Genomic DNA, 16147 nt, shown 5'->3' with positions numbered 1-16147 from the left:
GGCTAAACTGCATATAAAGCTAGCTTGAAAATTAGCACACAAATACAGGCTATAGTTTACAGCCTTCCGTCGGAACTAAATAGTGAAAACAAACAAAGAAAAAAAAAAAAACAACACAAAATCAGTAGTTAAATATGAAGATATTTTATTCTTTTAAAATGTTGCTAATACTGAAAATTAAGGGTTGCATTACAAATTTCATACAACAAACAAACAATATACTGTAGGGGTCATTACTGCATGTCGAACAAAAACCCTAAAACTCTGACATGAATTTAAGAAATATTAAAATTGTACTCTGGTGTAAAATCATTCAAAAGAAAAAAACAACACTAGTTCATTGTTAATATAAACGTAAATGACTCACCCTTGTATTTAGCCGTATTACTTAATACTAGTTTGGGACAATCTAAAAGTGTGTAGCTGAGAGATGCTCTTTGTGGAGATCAGAGCAAACACAACCCAAGTTGTCAAATGTTTTGTCCCAGTGAGGAAACATGGTGAAGTATAAAGTAATAATAATAAAAATAAATAAATAATGGGACAATAAAGAAAGAAATATGAGATGATCAGCCAGGCGTGTCTTCTGATCGACTACATTTGGGATAAATGGAGAACTGTGTGTGTTTGTGTGTGTGTGTGTGTGTGTGTGTGCGTGTGTATGTTTCTGAACTGTTCCTTCAAGACATAAGACTCTACATGCAGCTTGTTTTGTCCAAAATCAAACACACAGCTCAACTTTATGCTTTCTGTCTCAAAAAAAAAAAAAAAAGGAGAAGAAAGAAAAAAGTGGACATATGTGATTTTAAACTGCATTGTGCATGACTAATGATAGAAACATCTTAAAATCACTGCTGCAATGTCCTTGGGAAGGCAAATGAATTTTCAGCAGAATAATTAACTTAATTAACAAATCTGCATGCATATTCATCAGGGCCATCCATGTCTTTCCAGGCTCGCTTGATGAACGCGGCCGTGTAATAGCCGGCCTCATTTACATTCCCTCTTCCATTGTCATTTATGTGGCTCGGCATCACAGGCGTGGGTTTGACTGAGGGGAAAGTAAGCCTTCACTTATGCGCATATATCACACTGTGCTGTTATGCCAGACTAGGGAATTGATCGGTTGTATAGATGAGCTCAGGACCAGTGTAAGACCCTGTGAATGTGCCCTTCTGTGTGTGTGTGTGTGTGATGGAGGCGATGTCTGTGTAGGGTGACTGTCTGTGCCCTCTCTGCACCCCCAGCCTCCCTGGTGGGCATTTCTTGGCACTGTTCCCACCTCGTAAAAGTCTCCTGGGCTGTGCTCCTCTCTTTCTCGTGTCTCTGCAGGGCAATCTTTAAAAGCAGCAAGGTGTGACGGCACCGACTGGCAGCTTGGCAGCCATGCCTGAGGACACCAGCGCTCTTTCATCCGTGCCTGGCCACCCCTCGCTGCCCTTAATGCTTCTGTACATTAACGTTTGCATGTTGCGTACGGTGTGTATTTATTTTTTCTTTTAAGTGCATTGCTTTTTTTTATTAATACATGAACATCTAGCCTTCTGTCCTAGCGAGTCACACTGGATAAGAACATGGTGATTCATTTTCCATAACAGCCGCTCTGACGGTCCCGTTCTTTCAGTAATGCGCTCATTCTGATCCCTTTATCGTTTCTCAGTTCACAGAGACTTGTATGCTGGCCTGCATATGAAATCTAAGCCTAACAATAAACGTAAAATAAGAACGTATAATCACTGGTGTGGTAAAGAGAAAAGTACGGATGGAGTTTCTAGTATGATGGAAAAATCTTTCTGCCATTGGAAAATCTTCAAGAGAAACTTCCATGGAAACGTCTATGGATTTAATCCTATATAGACATTAAAGTGAAAAAGTTTGCACCCCCCCTTCCTTCACCACCACATGTCCAATCACACGCATGATTTTTGAATAAGAAAATGTGAAATGACCTTTATTTTTTAATCCATCTAAAAAATACAAATAAAATTGAAAGAAAAACCAGAAAAATGTGATGACACGTAGGGGTGTCATGCTGCAAAACAGAATCCAAATCAGAAAGTAGCTTCCAAAAGGGTGTAGATTTACAGTATGTTTTGGTTTTGTGTTGGTGAGAGATGCCCAATGGAAACATACTTAGAGATTATTTTCATCATTATTCTATTAATTCAGCTATGCTATTAGGCACGGTGGCTTAGTGGTTAGCATGTTCGCCTCACACCTCCAGGGTTGGGGGTTTGATTCCCGCCTCCACCTTGTGTGTGTGGAGTTTGCATGTTCTCCCTGTGCCCTGGGGGTTTCCTCCGGGTACTCCGGTTTCCTCCCCCGGTCCAAAGACATGCATGGTAGGTTGATTGGCATCTCTGGAAAATTGTCCGTAGTGTGTGAGTGAATGAGAGTGTGTGTGCCCTGCGATGGGTTGGCACTCCGGTAGGCACAGGCTCCCCGTGACCCGAGGTAGTTCGGATAAGCAGTAGAAAATGAGTGAATGAATGAACTAAGCTATTAATGTAGAAATATATAGAAATCTGACCTTGTGATAATGGAACAACATAACTGAAACTCATTCATTCATTCATCTTCTACCGCTTATCCGAACTACCTCGGGTCACGGGGAGCCTGTGCCTATCTCAGGCGTCATCGGGCATCAAGGCAGGATACACCATGGACGGAGTGCCAACACATTGCAGGGCACATAACTGAAACTGAACTCTTTAAATGTCCTTTATCTTGCCTTAGTATTTATTCAGATTTGGGGGCACAAACTTTTGCTCCCCACTCTACCAGACAAACTAGGCATTTGTTTCTGATTTAAAGGGAGTAAAAAAAAAATCCCACAATGTTGTGAAAACAGGGTGACGTCTGAAAAATTCAATGCGGAGAGACGTGATTTAGGGGGAAAAAAAAGAGAACTAGCATATGAAGGCTCTTAGCATCATCACTTTCTGCCACACTACAACAAGCTGTCATCAGGAACAGCGACTCAAAATAAAACCTGGAAGAAAAAAAAAAAGCAGACAGCAGTAACAAAGCAGATTTCTCACACAAAAGTCTGGATATAAACAGCTTTATTATCCTGCCTACCCTAGTGCCGTCGAATTGTGTTAAGCGTAATTAGCACGTTGATAATAGATGCAGGATTTTTAAAAGGAAATAATGTTCAAATTTTCACATACTTGCCTGATAATCTTTTTTTTTTCCCCTCAGAAATTTCCATACTCCAAATATACTCAGTCAGCAGACATGTTGTCAGGTCCAAGGCGCGCTTGGGTAGTTTAGTGCTGGAGATACAAGGCTGACACATAAGCTGCGTCCCTAATGACGTAGTGCACATTATGCACTTACACACTATGTAGTATGTACTCTACTGTCTAGTGTATGATTTTTTTTTTTTTTAGAAGCGTGAAATAGCCTGAAATGGATCGCTAACAGTTTTTAATTAACCGTAATTATAAGGTGTTTCCTAGTCGACGGGAATTGACATATAGACACATATAGCGATGCTGCCCTTGTACCTTTAGTAGAATAGAATACGGTGAAGGATTGAAAGTGTTGAAAATTAAACCACACAACTTGGGCTTAAATGTTTAAAAGATATTTGTAAGACATCTGGTGCAGCAGAGTTTCGCTGACCATCTTGAAATTCTTTTTTTCTTCCAGCGTAGTTTTTGTTAGCCCCAGCCGTCAGTGCATCAGTGCATCATCTGGGTTCTTAAAGTGCACTTTTTCTTCTTCTTCACTGTCTAGACCCTGAACCCAAAGTTTGAAGTCTGAAAGTGTTTCAGATACTGTCTCTCACTCTCTCATTCACTCACTCATCTTCTACCGCTTATCCGAACTACCTCGGATCACGGGGAGCCTGTGCCCGGCTCTCAGACGTCATCGGGCATCAAGGCAGGATACACCCTGGATGGAGTGCCAACCCATCGCAGGGCACACACACACACACTCATTCACTCACGCACTCACACACTATGGACAATTTTCCAGAGATGCCAATCAACCTACCATGCATGTCTTTGCCCGGGGGAGGAAACCGGAGTACCCGGAGGAAACCCCCGAGGCACGGGGAGAACATGCAAACTCCACACACACAAGGCAGAGGCGGGAATCGAACCCCCAACCCTGGAAGTGTGAGGCGAACGTGCTAACCACTAAGCCACCGTGCCCCCCACTTTGATCTTAAATATACAAATTATATTACATATATCCATAAAATGGCATTACAATAAGATCTGGGCATGAATTATAAAGCAAAGGAAAACTTAAAGTGAGATAGAGTTAGACTGGTAACTAAACTAAAGAAGCAAATATAAGACACTCTTGGAAAATTTAGAACCCTAAATGATTCCTTTGGTTGTCTCTATAGGGAACATGTGTCTAATCTTATAGAGAAGAAGAAGAAGAAAAAGAAGAAGAAGTCTTTATTAATGCCACACATTAAAGCACAGTAGAAGTTGAGGTCAGAGCACCGGGTCAGCTATGATACAGCGCCCCTGGAACAGGGTTATGAGCCTTGCTCCAGGGCCCAACAGTGGCAGCTTGGCAATGCTGAGGCTTGTACCACTGCCCAAAAGCGCCATTCGATTCAAGCAGAAGCTGCAACTGAGTCTACTGAAAGCCACAACCAACAGAACTGATTAAATAGGAAGATTCAGATTTGGTTTAAGGTTGATTGGAATGAAATCCTGCACCAACATGGACATTTGTGGATAAGACTAGACATCCCTGCTGTGGGGGTACGTGTACCCTTAAATATCCTGTGTAGAACCCTACAACAGGGTGTCAGAAAGGGTACCATCAGTACCATCAGTTTGTCAGAGAGTACCATCAGTACACGCTTGAACAAAAAAAGGTTCCACAAAGGTTCTTTCCATACTAAAGCTTCCTAAAGAAGATCTGCTTGGAAGTTCTGTCTTGCAAAATTTTAAATTGCAAAGTTTAGGTATAAATAATACCAACAGTACCAAGAGATCCTCATACTTTCCTTATAAGGATTCCTACTGTATTATAGTTCCTATATATGTGTGAATAGTATCATCATTACACAATTTGGGGGAAATGGTTTCTGGGTTTTTTTGTATCTTAAAGAGGTTCTGCTCAGAAGTTCTACCCTTTGTAGTTCTAGCTTATGATGCATACATGTAAAAGGTACCATCAGTACCATCAGGGTTCTTCAGACATTCCTTAGATTTTTATATGATCCTAGTTTTCTACTAATAGATATGACAATTGCCTGACCTACAGTATAGCTTAAGATGGTAGATGGATCCTGTTATTTAAGGACTGTACCCGTTTGCTTTGTTGACACATGATACAGCATGTACGAAGGCTGTGATCAGTTTGCTTGTTTACTTTTTTGATCAATGCTCTGTCATGCAAATTGCAATGTTTTCAGAAATCACTCGTCCATGCCGGTGTGTATTTTGAGATCCCTCCCAGGAAGAACACATGCGGTTTGAGGACTAAAAAGACAACCATAAAAGGAGTTTTGATTTTTTTTTTTTATTCCTTCTCTGAAAGCACAGAGGCTGATCTAAGGAAGAGAGATAGTATTTGTGTGTATGTGTGTGTGTGTGTGTTGTTGTTGCTGTTGTTGGGTTGTGCGTCGGCAGCGTTTGATGCCACTATTGATGACAAAGTTGTGCAGAAAGTCATGAAGCCACAGAGGAATTTGATTACCTTCATCCATTATCCGCACAGTGAGCGACAGAGAAGCTCGCCATCTGTCATCCGTTTCATTTGCATCGTCAACACCTGCCCTGCCTGTTTACGACTCTCTCTCTCTCTCTCTCTCTCTCTCTCTCTCTTTCAATTTTTCTCTCTATATGTCAGGTGGGATTTCTTTTTCCGAGCATGCTTTTAATGAAATAATTTATGTCTTGCATTGCCTTTATAAATATAGAATTATGCTATTTCGAATAGAAGAATAAGCTCGAGCACTTTAAATAAGCACAAGCACTTTACATACGATGAAACATTCACACCTTGTGCTCAGAGAATTGCGACAGTGATGGGAAGAGAGAGCGTTCGCTCTGGAGAACTGGAAACAATTTGAATAATTCAGATCAAATTCACTGACTCTGGATGCAGTTTGTTCTTTAACAGCCATGTGACATCGATTTGTATGTGAACAGGATAAACCGGTGGACAAAGAAGCCCAGAGAGTCCCAGTGACACCAGATACATTTGGATAATGACATGCACAGACAAATAAATCAAATATACAATCACATATACTACATATACAAATGAGGCAAAGCTGATCTCATTAATTCATATTATTATCCATTCATATAAAAGGTGTAATCATTAAGGGTAGAGTTTGGGATCGGCAGCAAGGTGTATGTGTGTGTGTGTGTGTGTGTGTGAAGTATAAAATTCAAACATGTTACAATTTACATATGGAAGTCTATAATGAATTATAATAAATAAAGAATAACAATAAATATTAATATATAAATAGTAATAAATAATATGAAGATATAAATAATATATACATATATAAACAATAATAAATAATACATAATTATCTTGTTAATCATTCATATTTAAATACTTTATATATATATATATATATATATATATATATATATATATATATATATATATATATATATATATAAAAAGAAAAAATGTAAATCAAATTAGAATATAAATGTTTCTAATATTTTAATATTGTCACTAAAAGCTTCTCTAATATTGTGTAAGTTTAAGATATAAATCCATCATACTGTAAGTTAGAAGTTTCTTTAATACTAAATATTTCTCTGAAGGCCATGCGTATCCGTTCTAAAAGCACCGTATTAACATTAGACCACTCCTCTCTGTGGGGGGGCACGGTGGCTTAGTGGTTAGCACGTTCGCCTCACACCTCCAGGGTTGGGGATTCGATTCCCGCCTCCACCTTGTGTGTGTGGAGTTTGCATGTTCTCCCCGTGCCTCGGGGGTTTCCTCCGGGTACTCCGGTTTCCTCCCCCGGTCCAAAGACATGCATGGAAGGTTGATTGGCATCTCTGGAAAATTGTCCGTAGTGTGTGAGTGCGTGAGTGAATGAGTGTGTGTGTGTGCCCTGCGATGGGTTGGCACTCCGTCCAGGGTGTATCCTGCCTGATGACGCCTGAGATAGGCACATACCCCCCCACCCCCACCCCCCACCCCCCGTGACTCCTCTCTGTCCTGTCGAGGGATAAATTCCTGATCTCTGAAGGTATCTAACAAGGCATTAGCAGTAAGTTGTGACGTGGAGCTTCTGCAGCTACACCGCTGTATGCACAGCAAGCTGCGAGACACCTTTCAATAATAGGCAGCACTTTTTCATCTATTTCTGCTCCGGTAGCTCTTCTGTGGTTTGGACCTGACCTGCTGTACTGGAGTTGGCCATCACAATTTGGCTGTTCTAAAGGTTGCTCAGATCCTTACATGTGCCCATTTTTCCTGCTTCCAACACATCATTGATTCAGCTGTGAGAATTGAAATTTTATGAATTAGTTTGTAAAATATGTCTCACTTTAAATTTGGTGTGCATTATATTTTTACTATACTGTAATATAGAGAGTGTTGTAGAAGGTTCTCTGACCAATACTGTAATATAGAGCATTCTAAAAGGTTCCTGGTCCAATACTATAATTATAGAGTACCTTAGAGGGTTCCTGGACCAATACTGTAATATAGAGCATTCTAAAAGGTTCCTGGTCCAATACTATAATTATAGAGTGCCATAGAGAGGGTTCCTGGACCAATACTGTAATATAGAGCATTCTAAAAGGTTCCTGGTCCAATACTATAATTATAGAGTACCTTAGAGGGTTCCTGGACCAATACTGTAATATAGAGCATTCTAACAGGTTCCTGGTCCAATACTATAATTATAGAGTGCCATAGAGAGGGTTCCTGGACCAATACTGTAATATAGAGCATTTTAAAAGGTTCCTGGTCCAATACTATAATTATAGAGTACCATAGAGGGTTCCTGGACCAATACTGTAATATAGAGCATTCTAAAAGGTTCCTGGTCCAATACTATAATTATAAAGTGCCTTAGAGGGTTACAAAAAAACTACATAAAAAAAGACAGAGCTAAGGATTTAAGTAAGTTATGTTTAATATAGAGCACTTTAGAAGGTTCCTGGACTGTAATATATAGTGTACCAGAAGGTTTGCTGATCAATACTATAATATTGGGCATTCTAGAAGGTTCCTGGACCAATACTGTAATATAGAGCATTCTATATTACTAAGGTTGTCTGACTAGTACTGTAATAATGGGTCGATTCCTCATATAAATGTTCCTAAGTTCTGTGTTATTTATATTTGTTTTTCTTCACCCACGTTTGTATTTCTGTACATCCTTTAAAAAAACGTAACTGCATTTCCATATTAACCCACCGACTCCTGATGAAATTGCTTCACTTCATGGCCCTTTTTCAAGCCCCACAACCTGAAAGCAAGTGAAAACATTTGGGTTTCATCCTGCACTGTTCCCTCATTCCCTCCCCCTCAGATCCCCAGGTGGTGCAGACGACTGTGGGGCCCATTAGCGCCTGAGCTGATGCCTCCAGCAGGCCATGCGTGTCCCGCCTGACGCATTTTTGGATCCCAACCAAGTTTTCTCCCCACCATGAGAAGACAGCTCGGTCCTCTCCAATCCAACGTTCCCAGAGGACTGGGAGGAGTGAAGCATCATGGGATAGTGTTGAAGGTGCAGCGTTGGACAGGATGGTAGAGGTGCCGTGTGGAATATTAATGGCTGTTTAAAGAAGAGCTCTTGGGGACGTTTAAGGTTTAAAGCATTTATGAAGGACAGGAGGAATGTGTGAACGCTCTGTTTGGCGTTGGGAAGGTTCAGCTGATCAGTGTTAACGTGGCTAACCCTGTAAGAAAGCTTGTGTTGCTTTTTAGCAAGAAGCAATGCTAAGTACCCCCAGCTAGCCTGAGTAACATTATATCACATTATCATTTTTGTTGAATTTCTAATAAACATCTATCAAATGCCTTTTACATGTTCCTCACAGTTTCATGCTACACATTATTCCATCTAATTAATATCCATAAAACTAATATTAGAATCCAGAATATTACTCTTATTATTACAAGGCAGCATTGATAAAACAACACATCTGTAACATTTCTGATTAATATTTTTTCCTTCACATCCCATTTCACAAAACAGCATAAACGTGCTGTGCAGTACATGGACGAAGGAGTAGCACATATGCTAATTTAGACTTCATACCTTCACTTTGCGACACTAAATGACTTTGACTTTGTTGCATTTGTTGCGGCAGCGCACGGCTCTGTGACTATTAGAATAAACACACACTCCCATCTGCCAGAGGTTTTAGGTCAAGAACACCTGAACCTTGAGAAACGCATCGACAGCGGAACACCGACCACAAATGTATGACGGGAGGAATTAAGAGCTTAAAAATTGCACTTCTACAAAGGTTTAATGGATTCCACATTAGCAAGGATGGGATTAGATATAAAGCATCTTTCTAGCCTCCTCTCTTCACTTTGTACTAACGAACGTTTAATTAGAGTTTCTCTAACACCAAGCGACTTTCACGTGACTGACATTTATCATACATTTCTAACATACTCGATGTGCTTTTAAGTTCAAAGGTCTATCTTTCTTGTTTTATTTTTAAAACCAACTGTTTTTACGATGACTGAAGAATGACGAGGGTGACACGGTGGTGCAGAAGGTCGCGTTGCTGTCTCACAGATCCAGGTTCCCTGGTTTGATCCCAAGCTTGTGTTATTGTCTACGTAGAGGTTCTCCTTCTCTCTCGGGAAAACTGTTTATGTCTTTATTTGTTCGGAAATCTTGGGCTGATGTGAGAACATTTTGTCAGGTTTTAACAACAAAAAAAGCAACCGTTTACATTCCCAAGACCCATAAAAGAACATTTTCATATCTATGTTCCTTCATCTTGTTACTGAATAATGTTTTGATGAAAATGAAGAACTAAATAAAAACCCAGTGCTTCATGAAGGTACTATAGAGTATGTATATTTTAATTAGCAATCATTTCATACATTTCGAAAAGAGGTCCCATTCATTCATTTGTGTGTTGAGTGTGTTGAGTGTTGTGGTGACAACAGGCTGAGAAGGTCAGTTCAGACCTCTTCATCCCTGGCCAACTCTTCCTGGGGGATCCTCGAATACTCCCAAGCCAACTGTGAGATATAATCTCTCTAACAGGTCTTGGGTCTGCCCCAGGCTCTTGGTCTTTTGGGATGTGCCTGATGATGTTCCAGTGGAAGATGACCAGGGGGCGTCCTTGCAAATGATTCCTGCAAATTATTAATGCAAATGATTTAGGTATTCAGTTCATCTGTAGGTGCACAACTTGATCTGTTGCTAACCAACTATGACACTCAGGGATTTGAGTTGATACAGTGATGTGATAATGTAAAGCTCATACAAAGAATGGATTGTATGAAGCTTTGGTGTTGATTGGAAAAAGGTTTTGTAAAATGTTGGAGTTGATTGTGTGAAGCTTTTGAGTTCATTGAGAAAATCTTTGTGGAGTTAGTTGAGCAAATCTTTGGAGTTGTTTGGATGAATCTTCGGAGTTGTTTGTCATGTCAAGTGTTGAATAAATCGTTTGCGCTGTATGAATCTTTGGTGCTAATTGAATGAATCTCTGCAGTTGAAGGTGTGAAGCTTTGGAGTTGTATATGATGATTTACAGTTGATTGTACGAAGCTTTGCAATTAAATATGTGAATCTTTAGAGTTGTATATTTGAAGCTTTGGAGTTCGTTCATTCATTCATTTTCTACCGCTTATCCGAACTACCTCGGGTCACGGGGAGCCTGTGCCTATCTCAGGCGTCATCGGGCATCAAGGCAGGATACACCCTGGACGGAGTGCCAACCCATCACAGGGCACACACACACTCTCTCATTCACTCACACACTCACACACTACGGACAATTTTCCAGAGATGCCAATCAACCTACCATGCATGTCTTTGGACCGGGGGAGGAAACCGGAGTACCCGGAGGAAACCCCCGAGGCACGGGGAGAACATGCAAACTCCACACACACAAGGTTGAGGCGGGAATCGAACCCCAACCCTGGAGGTGTGAGGCGAACGTGCTAACCACTAAGCCACCGTGCCCAGCTTTGGAGTTGATCTAGTAATTTTTTTCCACACAATTTCACTTCCTATTTCGAGGACACTGACTACATATTATCATTGCTAGCTTCTTATAAACAGAAACTTATATGCACACAAACAACATAGTTTTAGTTTCAGGCATCTACATTTCTCCCCCCTCACTTTTTTTGAGTGCATCCAATCCAAGCCCTGGAGCTGTGACTCTGGAAGTTTCTCTTCTGTCCTCAGGCCCGATGCCAGCCTGACCTCTCTCTGCCATGCAAATGAGTTCCTGGCTGCTAGTGTTGTGTCATCTCCTGGCTGTCACCTGCACCCTCCCCTCCCACGACGCACTGCTTCCACACTTCTTCGGCTCCTTAAAGCCATCTAATTAAAACGCTAAATCCCCCCTTTGCCTCCCTTCCTCCCCTTTCTCTCTCTCTTCTACATTCACCCCCATTCCACAGGAGAAATCATTATTAGGAGTTTAATGGGGAGATTTTCCCAGCCCTGGCCATCTGTGGCCCGCGCAGAGCTGGAAATTTTGGGAAGCTCTGACAATGTGACGAAACCTGCCCATTTTTTCTCCCCAATGCCATTATGCAGCTGAAGGAGGTTCAAAAGCACTAAATCACCATTATGAGGCCAGAACATTTTTCACTTTTAATCACCCAGATTGATATTAACAGCCTATTTATTTTAGCTGATGCCTCCAAGGGAATCTGTTCTTGTTTCACAGAGTTTCAGAGTGTTTGCCCTTACGACAGATCCGATTCATTTATCAGGATCTCCGGTTATATTACATTAATTCCGATTATTTCATATTTGAAGGAATTAAAATTAAACTGATAACTATTTTTAACTAACTTCTCGTCTTGCATCATTGACTCTAATTATTAACATTGCTTTATTTGCTAACACTGGATAGTATTTTTTTTTCCCACTCTATACTCAATTGTTTCAGTGATTACGTCTTTTGGGAAACATTAAGTATGAGCTGAGTTTGTGACGTCACGGAGCAGACGTACAGTAAAGGGTTAGATGCAAGTGCAGGACGCTTAAGTACAATAGTCACAAAATTAGGATCAGTGCAAAAAAATTATTAACAAGAGTAAACAGGAACCGCAAACAATGCAATATCTTCTGACACAGAACAACAGGACTGAACAGATGCACAAGAACAAGGAAAAGTCAAAAAAAAAAGTGAAAGTGAAAAAAAAAGTGAAAAAAAAGTCCAAAAAACAACGAGAACCTAAAACCAAGGCGTTAATAAAGCGTGCCAAAGAAAATAGACATAATTTAAGACAGGTGAACATAATCAGAAGGCTAGCAACTGTGAACGTGGGAGTGCTGCTAGTGGCTGGGTGTTGGATGCCGTGGAGTTGAGTGACATGGAACCTGCATGCTAATTAAGCTAGCTCGCTAACAGTTTAGGGAGCTCATCATTAGCTCAGTAATCTTGCTCTTTCTGCAATTAAATAATTTTTTTTTCTTAAATCCCTAACAACATGACAATGTAAATCAAAGTGTATATATACTGTAGAAATCCATTTTAACATAAAACAATTGTGAGGATTTTTTTTTCTGACTTCTATATAGCAGGCTAGCTAGCTTTATTTTGCTTAGTCATGAACATATGTGTGGTTAATAAATAAAGATACCTCAAACCGAGCTAATTTCTGGTTGTCATGATACCTTTAAAAATTTGGCTTTTAATAAATTAATTATTGAAAATATCAGTGTAAAACCTGACTCATGTCTGTGACAAAAAGTGAGCAAGCTAGCTATTTGGGACAAAGGGGTGTCCAGGTTGATATGTATTTGTATGCAAAATACATAAATACTGAAATATTTTGTCTGGTTAAATCTTATATATCATAAAATAGAGCATGGAGCTATATAAGGAATATATATATATATATATGATTATATATATATATATGATATATGATTATTTTCCCAAAACAGCACATCCTACAGTGTTTTATCCAACAAACCAATAAAGCCAAGATTGGCACTTAAACATTTTTTAGTCAGACTCGAGAATTTGATGTGGTATAATGTGTTTGCAGTCGGGAAAATAACATCCACGCTATTTTGAGCCACATTACAGCTTTTTCTTGTCGCACCCTGCACTCCCACGCTAAAGTGAACCATATGCTCTCATACACTTTCTGTTCATCTAATGAGCGAGACAGAGAGACAGTCCATGCTTAACCTATGAACTACGGGGAAAAGACCTGTGTATGCCTGCCAAGCCATCTCTCTAGGCTCTCTCCTCTCACAAACACACACACACACATACACACACACACACACACACACACACACACACACACACACACAAACACACACCTCCTGTTAGGGGTGCAGCTGTCACACTGCCTCGGCAATGCAGATCTGAGGGAGTGAGAGGGGAAGTGTGGTGTGAAAGGCCTCCAGGTTCCTCAGTCTTCAGTCAGGACTCCAGAGACACACCTGCTGAACACACACACTCTCTCACACACACATGAACAGACAGGGCACACCTAGTAAGCCTTCACATCCTGTTCAAACGCATGGCACGGTGCCCAGCATAGAGGATTAGACATCACTGATTCAATTCTTGAACTCCGTTATATCTTGCAAGCACCACACGCCCGGACCGTCCTTATGAGCTCTCATTAAAACTTGAAAGTTGAACTTTTAACACATCCAAGAAGTGTGATCCGAGGAAAGGTTCGAGTCCAGGCCTCGCATAGCATCGTGTTTTGCTGCTCTAACACAAGTGGAGTTTTTTTTAGGTTAAAATGATGAGTGGAACATTAAGAAGCTGAAATAATGCACTATTTGCTGTGCAGGATTGTTTATATTCTGTCACTTTGCAGCTTTTTTCTCTAGGTTTGTTTTAGAGGTTTCAGCTTTCCACACACTGACTTATGTGTATTGCATCGCTTAAAGTTGATCTTCAGTAAGAAAATCACTATTATGAAAGCAAAATCATCATTCCACATAGACCATAGACCATTAACCTGTGAACACAGGGTTAATGGTAGGATATATGTATATATATGGGGACAGAAATGTGATACGTATTGTGATATTTGTGATATTTTAGTTTGTTTTGTTATGAATGTGACCTCACGCTATTGTCACATGATTGTATTTTTCACGTTCACGTTTCAGGACAGAACATTTTGAAAGTGCACGTTTTTCCCATATATCCCTTATCCAATCCATCCTAACATATGTGTGATTGTATCATTCACACCATCCAGTGCTAAAGCAAAATAAAAGACTGTACACCAATTTTTATGGTGAATGATTTAATTATTTGTACTATCCTTATTTTTTATTAAAACACATTGAATTTCTATCTATCTATCTATCTATCTATCTATCTATCTATCTATCTATCTATCTATCTATCTATCTATCTATCTTTTTTTCTATTTAATGCAAATTAGGTCGTCAGCCTCTTTTCTTTAAATTTCACGTAAATTCGTATGGTTAATTATTATTATTATTATTATTATTATTATTATTATTATTACCAACTTGCAGTAACTTTTAGCTGACTAATAATTAGTAACTAGTAAACGTGTGCTGAATTCTTTGCGGTTTAGATTTATTTCTTTAATTATTTATTAAAAAAAAATAAAATAAAATAAAATAAAAAGCCTGATTGTGTCAGAGTTTTGCTGTCATATCTACGAATTTCCGTTAAATGCATAGATTTTTAGTGCTGAATTATTTATGTCTGTTTTTTGGAAAGGTGCATGCTGTAATCATTCTGCTGTAACAATCTCAAGTGCTATTCCGTTAAAAAACAATGAACAAAAAAAAAATGTTAAATGTTATTATAAGCCAGTTGGTTGTAGCTGCATTTTAACTATCAAACTAACATGATGTAATTTATTAGGGAATAATTCACGTTTTGTCAGCCATCTTTTGCTGTAATTACAGATGTTGTGGTGAAAAAAAAAAACTTGTACTAAAACTTATACAAACTAATGTCGGATAAATGTGATATAGTTGATATATTATATTTAAAATATCCCTAATAAACGTAATATATATAGAAAATAAGATCGATTATTTGCACCTTGAAATAGAACAACAAAATGCCTTAATGCCTTTTTTTTTTTCAATAGTATACTAAATACTTTTAGAATTAAAATAACTTAAAAAAAATGTAGATAAGAATTAAAATTGTGTTATAATGTTGTTCGGTTTTTTAAATTGCTTTAAAACGTGTAGGCAAAAAAATTTGGACGCAGAAACATTTATGCGGCTATTAACTGAGAATAAAAAATAATAAATAAATAAATAAATAAATAAATAAGCAGATACAGTAGATCTTTATAAATGATATAATCATACATTCCAGATTTATTTTGATGTTGATTTTATATACAAATTTTTTTTTTCCTTCATGAATGTTTGACACATGGAGCATAATAATTCCTGTCCTTTGATTATTATTATTAGTGATAGAATCATATTTACACACCGCATTACGCACCACATTCATAAGCGTTCTGCTTTGTTTTCTACATGAAATGTGTCATTTGAAGTGTAGAGCTTGGAGATTTACACTGCTCACCTACAATACAAACATTTAACACAGTGAACACACACTTGCGTTTCTGAAACACCGGATTTCATTTCATTTAGAAATGTTTCTTTTTTGCATAGTTCCTATTTGTCCTTTTATTCGATTTATTGCTCGTATGTGTTTTGTTGTGGATAGGTTTATTCAGTCGTTCATTCGTTTATATTGATTTTTGTTGTTGTATTTGTTGTTGTTTTTCAATTAGATAAAATAATAATTTAGGAAAAAAAAACGTTTAGCCGGATTTGGTTGCAGTGCATGTCTCGTACGGCATATACTGTTCCTTAATAAATAGAAAAAAGAAGTAGTGGTATTAATAGTATTACTGGTAATAATAATAATAATAATAATAATAATAATAATAATAATAATAATAATAATAATAATAATTTCTTAGGCAGCACGCAGGCTATTTAAAAAAAGAAAAAGTGGCTAAAAAGAAAATG

The 16147-nt window shown here is 38.6% G+C and overlaps 1 protein-coding gene across 1 annotated transcript in view; it reads left to right on the top strand.

Moving 5' to 3' along the window:
- LOC132844833 (protein THEM6-like) overlaps positions 1-16147 on the top strand; it is a 261817-nt gene that overhangs the window by 162791 nt on the left and 82879 nt on the right. The gene's annotated exons all lie outside the window — the stretch shown is intronic.

The sequence above is a fragment of the Tachysurus vachellii genome, chromosome 1, assembly GCF_030014155.1.
Source record: "Tachysurus vachellii isolate PV-2020 chromosome 1, HZAU_Pvac_v1, whole genome shotgun sequence".
NCBI lineage: Eukaryota > Metazoa > Chordata > Actinopteri > Siluriformes > Bagridae > Tachysurus > Tachysurus vachellii.
This window is presented reverse-complemented; position numbering and strand designations above follow the sequence as displayed.